The following is a 9,383-nucleotide window of genomic DNA, read 5'->3' on the forward strand; positions in this document are numbered from 1 at the left end:
TCCCTAAAACAAATTGCTGAAAGGTCAAATCTTGAAGCCCTGTTGTGAGTTCTGAAACCAAACACAATACGTCCAATTGAACATCCTTGAATGAGGCAGTGTAGGTGGAGGACAACTCTACAGTTGTCATACCCCAAAGCATCCCAGAACAAAAGGAAATCCCTTGGGGGGATCACTGTGAGAAGCTTGGAAATTCTACAAAAGCTTTTTGGGTTTTGTTTTTTGAACAATCTCAGTGATGCTCGGGGACCAAGGAGCGTGAATGTCATGGACTGGCAAATGCAGAAAAATAATGTCAAACCAAGAAAGTAAAACACAGGATCATTCCAAGATGGAGAGTCCAGAGGTGTGAAGGGCAGTGTGAGTGCTGCAAAGACACCTAGATCCAGGAGCCCTAGGCCCCCACAGTCACCAGCGTGTTTCATATGTATTAGGACACCCACACACTACCCAGGAAGACAGGTAGGGTCCTCAGACACTCACCTGCTTCCACGCCTTTAATCACTGGCCTCAGGGCTCCTCCTTCAAGCCAGGAGATGACTGGAGGCTTCAACTCAGAATGCCTTGAACCCTACAGAGACGGAGCATGGATTGGTCAGAAGGAAAAGGTGCCAAGTAAGCCCCGCGTGTCTCTACAAAAAAACAGAGTAAATTAGTGGGAAGGCATGAACAGAATCTGCACTTCTGAAATGCCACATATTTGTGGTTATCGAAGAGCTAAGATCTAGCTTTTAGTTTAAGAGTGTAATATGGGGCCTCAGAAAATACCAGCGATAGTATATTTCTGATCTTGCACACAGCCAAGAGGAGTTTGATCGTATCACAATTTGTACTTTTGTTTTTGTCTGGTTTGGGATGCTCACCTGGGGATGTTCAAGGCTTCCTCCTGACTGTGTACTCAGGATTCACCTCTGCTGGTGCTCAAGGACCACATAGAATGCCAAGAATAGAACCCATGTCCACTGTTTGCAAGACAATCACCATACCCACTGAACTGGCACTCTAGTCCCAGCACCACCTGGTATGTTATCAGCACACTTGAAGTGATGCCTGAGTGCAGTAAACCCAAAAGCTTAACAAATCCAAAAATGGACAAAGTTGGCCAAAGCCTCTAATTGTTTATAAAAGTAAACAGAAAAGGATCCAGACAGACAGCACAGCATGTGGGGCACTGGCCTTGCTCACACCCAACAGAGGTTTGATTCCAATATTCCATTGGGTCCCTCAGCAGTCAGCTGTGATCCATCACTGCATAGTCCAGAGGAAAACCCTGACATTTGATGAACCAAGAAACATTGATCCCGTGCACTCAAATAGAGCGGTGTCTGATGAGGTGAGACCCTAAGAAATAAATGAACAGTGGTAGGAGAGACATCACAGCGTTAGGACACAAACGGTGCACACACATACAGGTTCGATCCCCAGCAGCACACATGGTCCCAGATTACAGCATGAGTAACTTAATACACAGCCAGGAATAATCTGAGAACCGGAAGGTGAAACCCCAAAGCCAAATCAATGCAAAACAAAGAATTTGAACTTGACGGACAAATGCAACATTAGGAGGGGTAAGACGGCAACCTTTTAAGCTGGCAAATGGGTCCAATACTCAGCACACCATAGGCCCCGAGCAATCCCAGGAGTGATCCATCAGCACAATTAGGAGCATTGCCGTTGTGCCCCCAAATAAACCCAAAATCAAAACCAAAACAAATACACAGAAGTAATATGTAGCATAAGAATTAAACTGAGAAGCGAACTCAGGAATGACACAAACTAATTAGAGGGACCTGAACGACAGTACAGCACAAAGGGAGCTTGCCATGCCTGGGGCCAACCTGGGTAGACCCCTAACGCTCCAGAGACTCCTGCAATCCCACAGAGAGTGATTCCTATGCACAAAACTGAGAGTAATCCCCAAACGTCAAAGGTGAGCACCAAAAACAAAACCAGGGAAGGAACTAGAGGAACAGCTACTGCACAATTGTCCAACATCCTGGCCCATCACAGTCCCAGCTACTGTTGGATACACAGCCATAGCCTGGGACAGGGAGCCCACGTGGTTCTCTCCAGACACGGTCGGCCCCACACTGCTCTCACCAACGGTTGACAGGTCCTGGTAGGTCTACAGAATCATGTGCCTGTAGCCCTTCCATTGAGAGGCACATCCACTCCTGTGGGGTGATGCTCACGGTCACATCCGGGAAGGTCACCAAGTCCTGAGCCAACACACTGGGCAGCAAGAGTCAGGGTCTATTTCTACTCTGTTCCCTGGGCTGCAAGGATAGAACACAGAGCCCTAGAGGGGCTCAGATTCTGTTCCCTTGGGAGCAGTCTCCATGTACACTCCTGGTTGACAGAACCCAACATCTCTCTAAGACAGCTGCATCTGATAAAATCTGAGTATGATCTACTACAAGGTTTCTAAAGGTGGTGGTCTTGCTCCTGACCCCAGGGCATCCCAATCACTGCTCCTACAAGCACTGCAGAGTAACAACTGCATGGAACCAGTGGGACCCAAATGAGTGACTCTGCTTTCAGCCCAATACACTAAACATACACCCCCTGCACCTCACAGCCCATGTTCAAAAGAGAAGGGGACACGCAATGTCTAGTCACTGACTATGCATGCAGATATGTGCCTGTAGGACTCTCGTCATGGTTCAGGGCCATCCCAATTGGCTTTCGAAGTGGAAAAAGTGTCTAGAGACCAAGAGCTCTGCTGCCTTAGGGCACCCACACCCTGCCCATGGCCTGAGACAGGTAGGGTCCTTAGACACTCCCCTGCATGCATGCCTTTGCTCACGGGTCTCAGGGCTCCTCCTTCCAGCTAGGCGATCACAGTAGGCTTTAACTCAGAATGCCCTGAACCCTAGAGAGACGGAGCATGGATTGGTCAGAAGGAAAAGGTGACAAGAAAACCTCGTGTGTCTATATAAAAGGTAAAGGCCCTCCCGTTGTTCATCGATTTGCGCGAGCAGGCCCAGTAACATCTCCATTAGAGTCTTTGTTGTTACTGTGTCTGGCATATCGAATATGTCACGGGGAGCTTGCCAGGCTCTGCCGTGCTGGCGAGATACTCTCGGTAGCTTGCCGGGCTTTCCGAGAGGGGTGGAGAAATAGAACTCGGGTCGGCCATGTTGGCCACTTTTAAGGCAAATGCCCTACCGCACAGAGTAAATTAGAGGGAAGGCATAAACAGAATCTGAACTTCTGAAATGCCACAGATCTGTGGTTATCCAAGAGCTAAGATCTAGCTTTTGGTTTAAGAGTGTAATATGGGTCCCAAGAAAATACAAGAGACAGTATAGCCTCGATCATGCACACAGCCTAGAGGAGTTTGATGGTGTCACATTTTGTCCTTTTGTTTTTGTCTGTTTTGGGATCCTCATTTGGGGATGCTCACAGGCTTACTCCTGACTCTCTACTCAGGAATCACCTCTGCTGGTGCTCAGGGACCACACAGGATGCCAGGAATAGAACCCATGTCCACTGCTTCCAAGACAATCACCCTACCCACTCTACTGGCACACTAGACCCAGCAGCACATGGTATATCATCAGCACACTTGAAGTGATGCCTGACTGCAGTAAATGCAAAAATGAACAAAAATGGCCAAAGCCCACAATTGTTTTTAAAAGTAAACAAAAAAGGATCCAGACAGACAGCATAGCATGTGGGGCACTTGGCTTGCTCACAACCAATAAAGGTTTGATTCTGACATTCCATAGGGTCCCTCAAGCCGTCAGCTGTGATCCCTCACAGTCCACAGGCAATCTCTGAGATCTGATAAACCAAGAACCATTGGAAGTGATCCCATGGACTAAAACAGAGCAGTGCCGGATGGGGTGAGACCCAAAGAAATAAATGAACTGTGGTGGGAGAGACATTACAGCAAAAGGACACTGACTCTGCACACACATCCGGGTTTGATCCCCAGTAGCACACATGGTCCCAGACTATAGCATGAATAACTGAATACACAGCCAGGGATAATCTGAGTATTTGCAAGGGTTATTTCCAAAGCCAAATCTATGTAAAACAAAGAATTTGAACTTGAGGCCAGATGCAGCAGTCGGAGGAATAAAGCATCCCAATCACTGCTCCTATGAGCACTGCAGAGTAACAACTGTGAACGGAGCCACTGGAACCCAAATGGGTGACCCTGCTTTCAGCCTAAAACACTAAACGTACGCCCCCTGCACCCCATATCCCACGTTCTAGGGAGAAAGGGTCACTCAATGTCCAGACATCTACATATGCACATATACGCCTGAAGGACTCTCATCACAGTTCAGGGCCATTCCAAGTGGCTCTCGAAGCGGCAAAAGTGTCTTGAACCCAACAGCTGTGCCCGACCCAGAGATCCATTTCTCTGGCTCTCCTAGACCAGCATATGCCCACAACTGCCAACAGAGTGGCGACTGAAAGCAGAATGTGTGACAGAGCAGGCGACTCTCTTCTGAGCGTGAAGGACAAAATAAGGAGTAATAAGCATGTCCTTGGACTTGAGTCACTGTAGCTGCCAGGGAGCAAATGACTCCAGCAGACCCCAGGGGGCCCGTGATACACACCATGTAGGAATCCAGAGAACAGAGTCAAGAGGAAGTCCTATGCATCTCCCCTGTGAGACAAAAGTAACTCTAAAAAGAAATAAAGCAGCAGGATTGTGTAACAGGACAGCAGGTTGCAGACAGCGAGTAGGGGTGGTGATCCTCGCCAACCCATAGGGTTCCCTAAGCACTACCAGGTACAATGCCGGAGTGCAGAGCCGAGAGTATAATCCCCAGAATCACAGAAAACAAAATACCCAGATACAAACCCACGACTCCCAGCAACCCAGGTGGTCCCTGAGATCTCTCAGGAGGGATCCTTGAGCACTGAGGTACAAGTACTCTTTGAGATGGGTGTGGTCCAAAAGCCAAATTCAACAAAACTGACACAAACATCACCTCCAACAGCAGAGATGGGCACTCCCACCAGGAGGCACATCACAGGATCCTTCCTGAAATAACTCAGACATATTTGGCCCAGGAAGCCTGAGCACTCCTGTCACTGCATCACCTTATATTGTTACTCCCCTCCTACCTGGGGTTGGTGTGACAGATGGCATGTCACCATCTTCTGCCGCCTTTTCGAGAGGTTTCTGTCTACTCATTTCTATTTTAGCGGATCGCATGGAGGGGAGGGAGTTTTTTATTTGGGAGGCGCGTGAGGAGGGGGCGTCGGTCCCGGGCAGGTGGGCTGACAAGTGAGGTGGAAGGTTTGAGAGCGAAGGTCGTTCGGAAAGTGTCAGGAACAACGGAAATCAGGACGACCAGAAGAGCAAGAGTTTCCTTCTCAGGTTTGTTTTTCATTGTGTGTCCTGCCCCAGTGATAGAGCCACATTCTGGGCTATGGTTGCCGAGGGCAGCCCTCCTGCCAGCCTGCAGGTGGTGCTGATGCCTGTGAGCTCCTGGCCTTGGAGTCACCCCATGGCTGGGCCTATGTGAACCTTCTCAGGGACCCAGGGAGGAGTCCCCAGTCCAAGGCTGGGCTGACTTCTCTCTTCTAGCCAAGCCCATACCTTCTGTTTGGAACGGCAGCACAGATGCCAACCCATTTTGCTTCTCTTGGGGAGACGGAAGCATCAGGCATTGTCCCCAGGGCGGGTCTATCAGCCAGTGCCCAAGAGTGTGACTGGTCAGAGCTGGGGGCTTTTGTTCCTCTCCAGTGCTCATAGCTCTGACTTGTCCTTCAGGTATCTGGACCTCGGGAAAAACAGAGGCGGGAGAAGATGGTGACATGCCAAATGACACACCATCCCCAGGTAGGAGGAGAGTAACAATATGAGGTGATGTAGTGACAGGAATGCTCACGCATCCTGGGCCAAAAGTCTCTGAGTCGTTTCAGGAAGGATCCTGTGATGTGCGTCCAGGTCGTAGTATCAGGCTCTCTGCTGTTTGAGATGATGTGTCAGTTTTGTTGTATTTGGTTTTTGGACCACACTCAGCTCAAAGAACACTTGTACCTCAGTGCTCAAGGAATCACTCCTGACAGATCTCAGGGACCATATGGGTTGCTGGGGTTCGTGGGCCTGTATCTGGGTATTTTGTTTCCTTTGGAGTGCTAAACCCAGTGATTCTGGTGATTATACTCTTAACTCTGCACTCCAGCATTGTACCACGCAGTGCTTAGGGGACCCTAGGGTTGGCGGGTATCACCAGCCCTACTCGCTATCTCCAACCTGTTGTCCTGTTACACAATTCTGCTGCTTTGTTTCTTTTCATATTTATTTCTGTGCCACAAGGGAGATGCACAGGTCTTCCTCTTGGCTCTGTGCAAGATCAGGGCTATACTATCCCTGGTAATTTCTGGGGCCGCATATTACACTCTTAAACTAAAAGCTAGATCATAACTCTTGGATAACCACAGATCTGTGGCATTTCAGAAGTTCAGATTCTGCTGATGCCTTCCCACTAATTCACTCTGTGAGTGGTCGTCACAGGCTGTTTGGTTTGCAAATGAAAATTTTCTGTGGGGGCTATTTTTTTGTGTGTTTTCGTGGTGGGGGAGGGGATTAGGAGGGCATCTGTGCCTTTAGATAATCAGGGCTTACTCCTGGCTCTGGTGTTATTCCTGGTGTTGCTCTGAGGGCGCCATAAGGGATGCCAAGGATCTGTGGAAGCAAGGCAAGCACCCTACCCATTTAGTGTCTGTCCAATTCCAGTGTTGGTGTTTTTGTACATCAGGAAATTCTGCTCTCTCACATCAAGTTGCAAAGTCCCCCAGACTTCTCTTTCTCATCTCTCCCTGATTAGGTGTCCTAGGCTATTAGGGTGAGTGCTGTGAGTAAATGTAGTTTTCTTTCTTTCTTTCTTTCTTTTTGAAGTATTTAAGTCCTTGGGTTTGTAGGTCCTGCCGAGTATGGAAGGTTTGGAGATCCTGACCCTCCCAACAAGGACATGCTGGTCCCTGTTCCTTTGACCTGGACATCACAAGGTTAGGGCTCCAAGCTCTGATGGGCAGGGCCCCACCGCTAAAACATGAGATTTAGTTGTCGCCTGTCCTTTCATTGGTTGTCATTTTGGGTTTGGCCACCTGGCAGGTTGGTGGGGTTTCAAAGCGAAACTCAATTTTATTATCTTATTTTCATTTCTGCACCACATTGAAAATGTTCAGCGTTCCTCCTAGCTGTGCACTCAGGAATTTCTGCGGGCTGACTTAGTGGACCCTAAGGGATGCCAGGGTTTGATCCGGGTTCACAGTGTGTAAGTAACTTCCTACCCGCTTTACTATCTCTTGCTCTATTTTTTTCCTTTTTCCAAGTCAAAAGACTCTCCTTCAGGGACCATAGTGATAGTACAGCAGGTAAGGCATTTTTCTTGCACATGGCCAACCCAGGCTCAATTGTTGGCACGCCATATGGTCACCTGAGCAACCTTAGGAGTAATTTCTGAGTGGAGAGCCAGGAGGAAACCCAGAGCATTGCCAGGTGTGGCTCAAAAAGGAAAAAAATAACATGTAGGAATACGTGTTTTTTAAAATCAAGGAGTAAAGCACCCTCCTCATTTAATCTCTCCCTTAGCAGGCTAGCCCCACTGTTGTTTTGAGTTGTGCTAATAAAGTAAGATGCTTGAAGGAATATACTTGATTTGTAAGGGTGATTGGGGGTAAATAGGAGCTAGGGCTCACTCCTGGTGTGCTGGAACTGATATATTTAGAAAGGGCCAAAGAACAGCAAGTAGGGTACTTGCCTTGCAAGCAGACAACCCAGGTTTTATGTGTGTCTGGCATCTCATATGCTCCCAAAACCCCACCAGAACTAATCTCTCATCCCAGAGCTAGGAATAATCCCTGAACACTGTTGATTATTGTCCCAAAACCAAACACACATATATAAACAAATACACATAAACAAACCGTATGTGAAAGCAGAGAAAAAATAAGTATTCAGGATAAATCATGGACTTCTTTAAAAAAAAAACAAACTTAGAGGGTGGCCAGGGGATGACCCTAACAACTCTTCCCCTGGCCACCCAGGTTCTGGGTCTCGGGCCGCCCCACCCCAGTTGGGGTGGCCTGGGCCCTTGGACAGATGGCGGAGGAATCGGAGTTCCAAGCCAGTTTACTGATTAGATGCCGTTTATTCCATTCTCATCCCTGTTCACTTCTCTCTCTCTCTCTCGCTCTATTGCTCTCTCTCTATCGCTCTCTCTCTCTCTCTTTATCCCCCTCTCTCTTCTCCCTCCTTCTCTCCCGAGTCGATCTGGAACCTCTTTCTCCTTCTGGCTCTGACTTGGATTTTGATCCTGATCATTTCCAACCCCCACCCCCACCCATTTTTACAGTCTAGTTAAATCCCCAAACCATTAGGGGCTGGGCTTACACATAGGTGGTCCCAATCAATAGGGTTAAAGTTCCTCCCCTCAGGGGATGCTGCTTCTAGGACAGATTCTATTTCAGGAGGACCACCCACCCAAGGGTGGAATCCCATGGGTGTGTTTCTGCTCTCCTTGACCAACAAACATATAAGCATTCATAATATTAATCATTTTGTATGGACCCAGTAAGAGATGCATTAAACTTATAGAATTGCTCTCCTGGGGTCATCTCGATCTCAGACTACAGTGCTCAGGCCAGATTGCTCTTTCCTATCACTAGCAGGGTCCTAGTCTCGTCCTTACTTTTGGATCATGACAACATTTGTGGCATTTTGGCCAGGCCCATCTCAATGCCAGGGTGGCAAACAGCTTACCACTTGCCCTGGTTCCATCCCGTCCCTCGTTGAGACTGTACTTTTGGGGGCACTAGGAACTGAGGGCAACTGAGGCATAAGTTGAGAAAGCAGATGCCCGGGAATGAATACTATTTGAAGCCAATTAAATCCCAAGTTAAAAAAGCATAATATCGTCTTCTTGTGTCAATACAAAAGGGCATTGTTTTAAAGTAATAAAGAGTTTCGTGTCCCAGAAAGATCTGTTCTTACAAATTAATAGAAACTGATATTAGGGAATAAACTGATTAACTGTTTGGGGAAGAGAGCATAGAGTAGTAGTTACAAATAAACAAAAGTATGGGGGTGACTCAGGAGCACTGGGATGGGTGTGACCCTATAAACCTAAGCTACCTGAGGAAGGACTAAACAGTGTTATCCTACAGACTTCTACAGCATAAAGTAAGTCCCAAAATGTGATTCAAGGGCCTTAAAAAAGGATTTCAATCCTTTAATTCTTTCACTGTAAAATATGTCTTTGCACATGAATTTAGTTTTGGTTTTGTTTTCTTCCTTAGTTGTCTTTTGTTGTTGCTGTATTTGGGGGACACGCCCTCCTATGTTTATGGCTGACTCCTGGCCTAGAGCTCAGGGATCATTTCTCGCAAGGGTCAGGATCCGATTTGCG

This window comes from Sorex fumeus, unplaced genomic scaffold (assembly GCF_029834395.1).
Source record: "Sorex fumeus unplaced genomic scaffold, SorFum_2.1 ptg000103l, whole genome shotgun sequence".
Taxonomy (NCBI): domain Eukaryota; kingdom Metazoa; phylum Chordata; class Mammalia; order Eulipotyphla; family Soricidae; genus Sorex; species Sorex fumeus.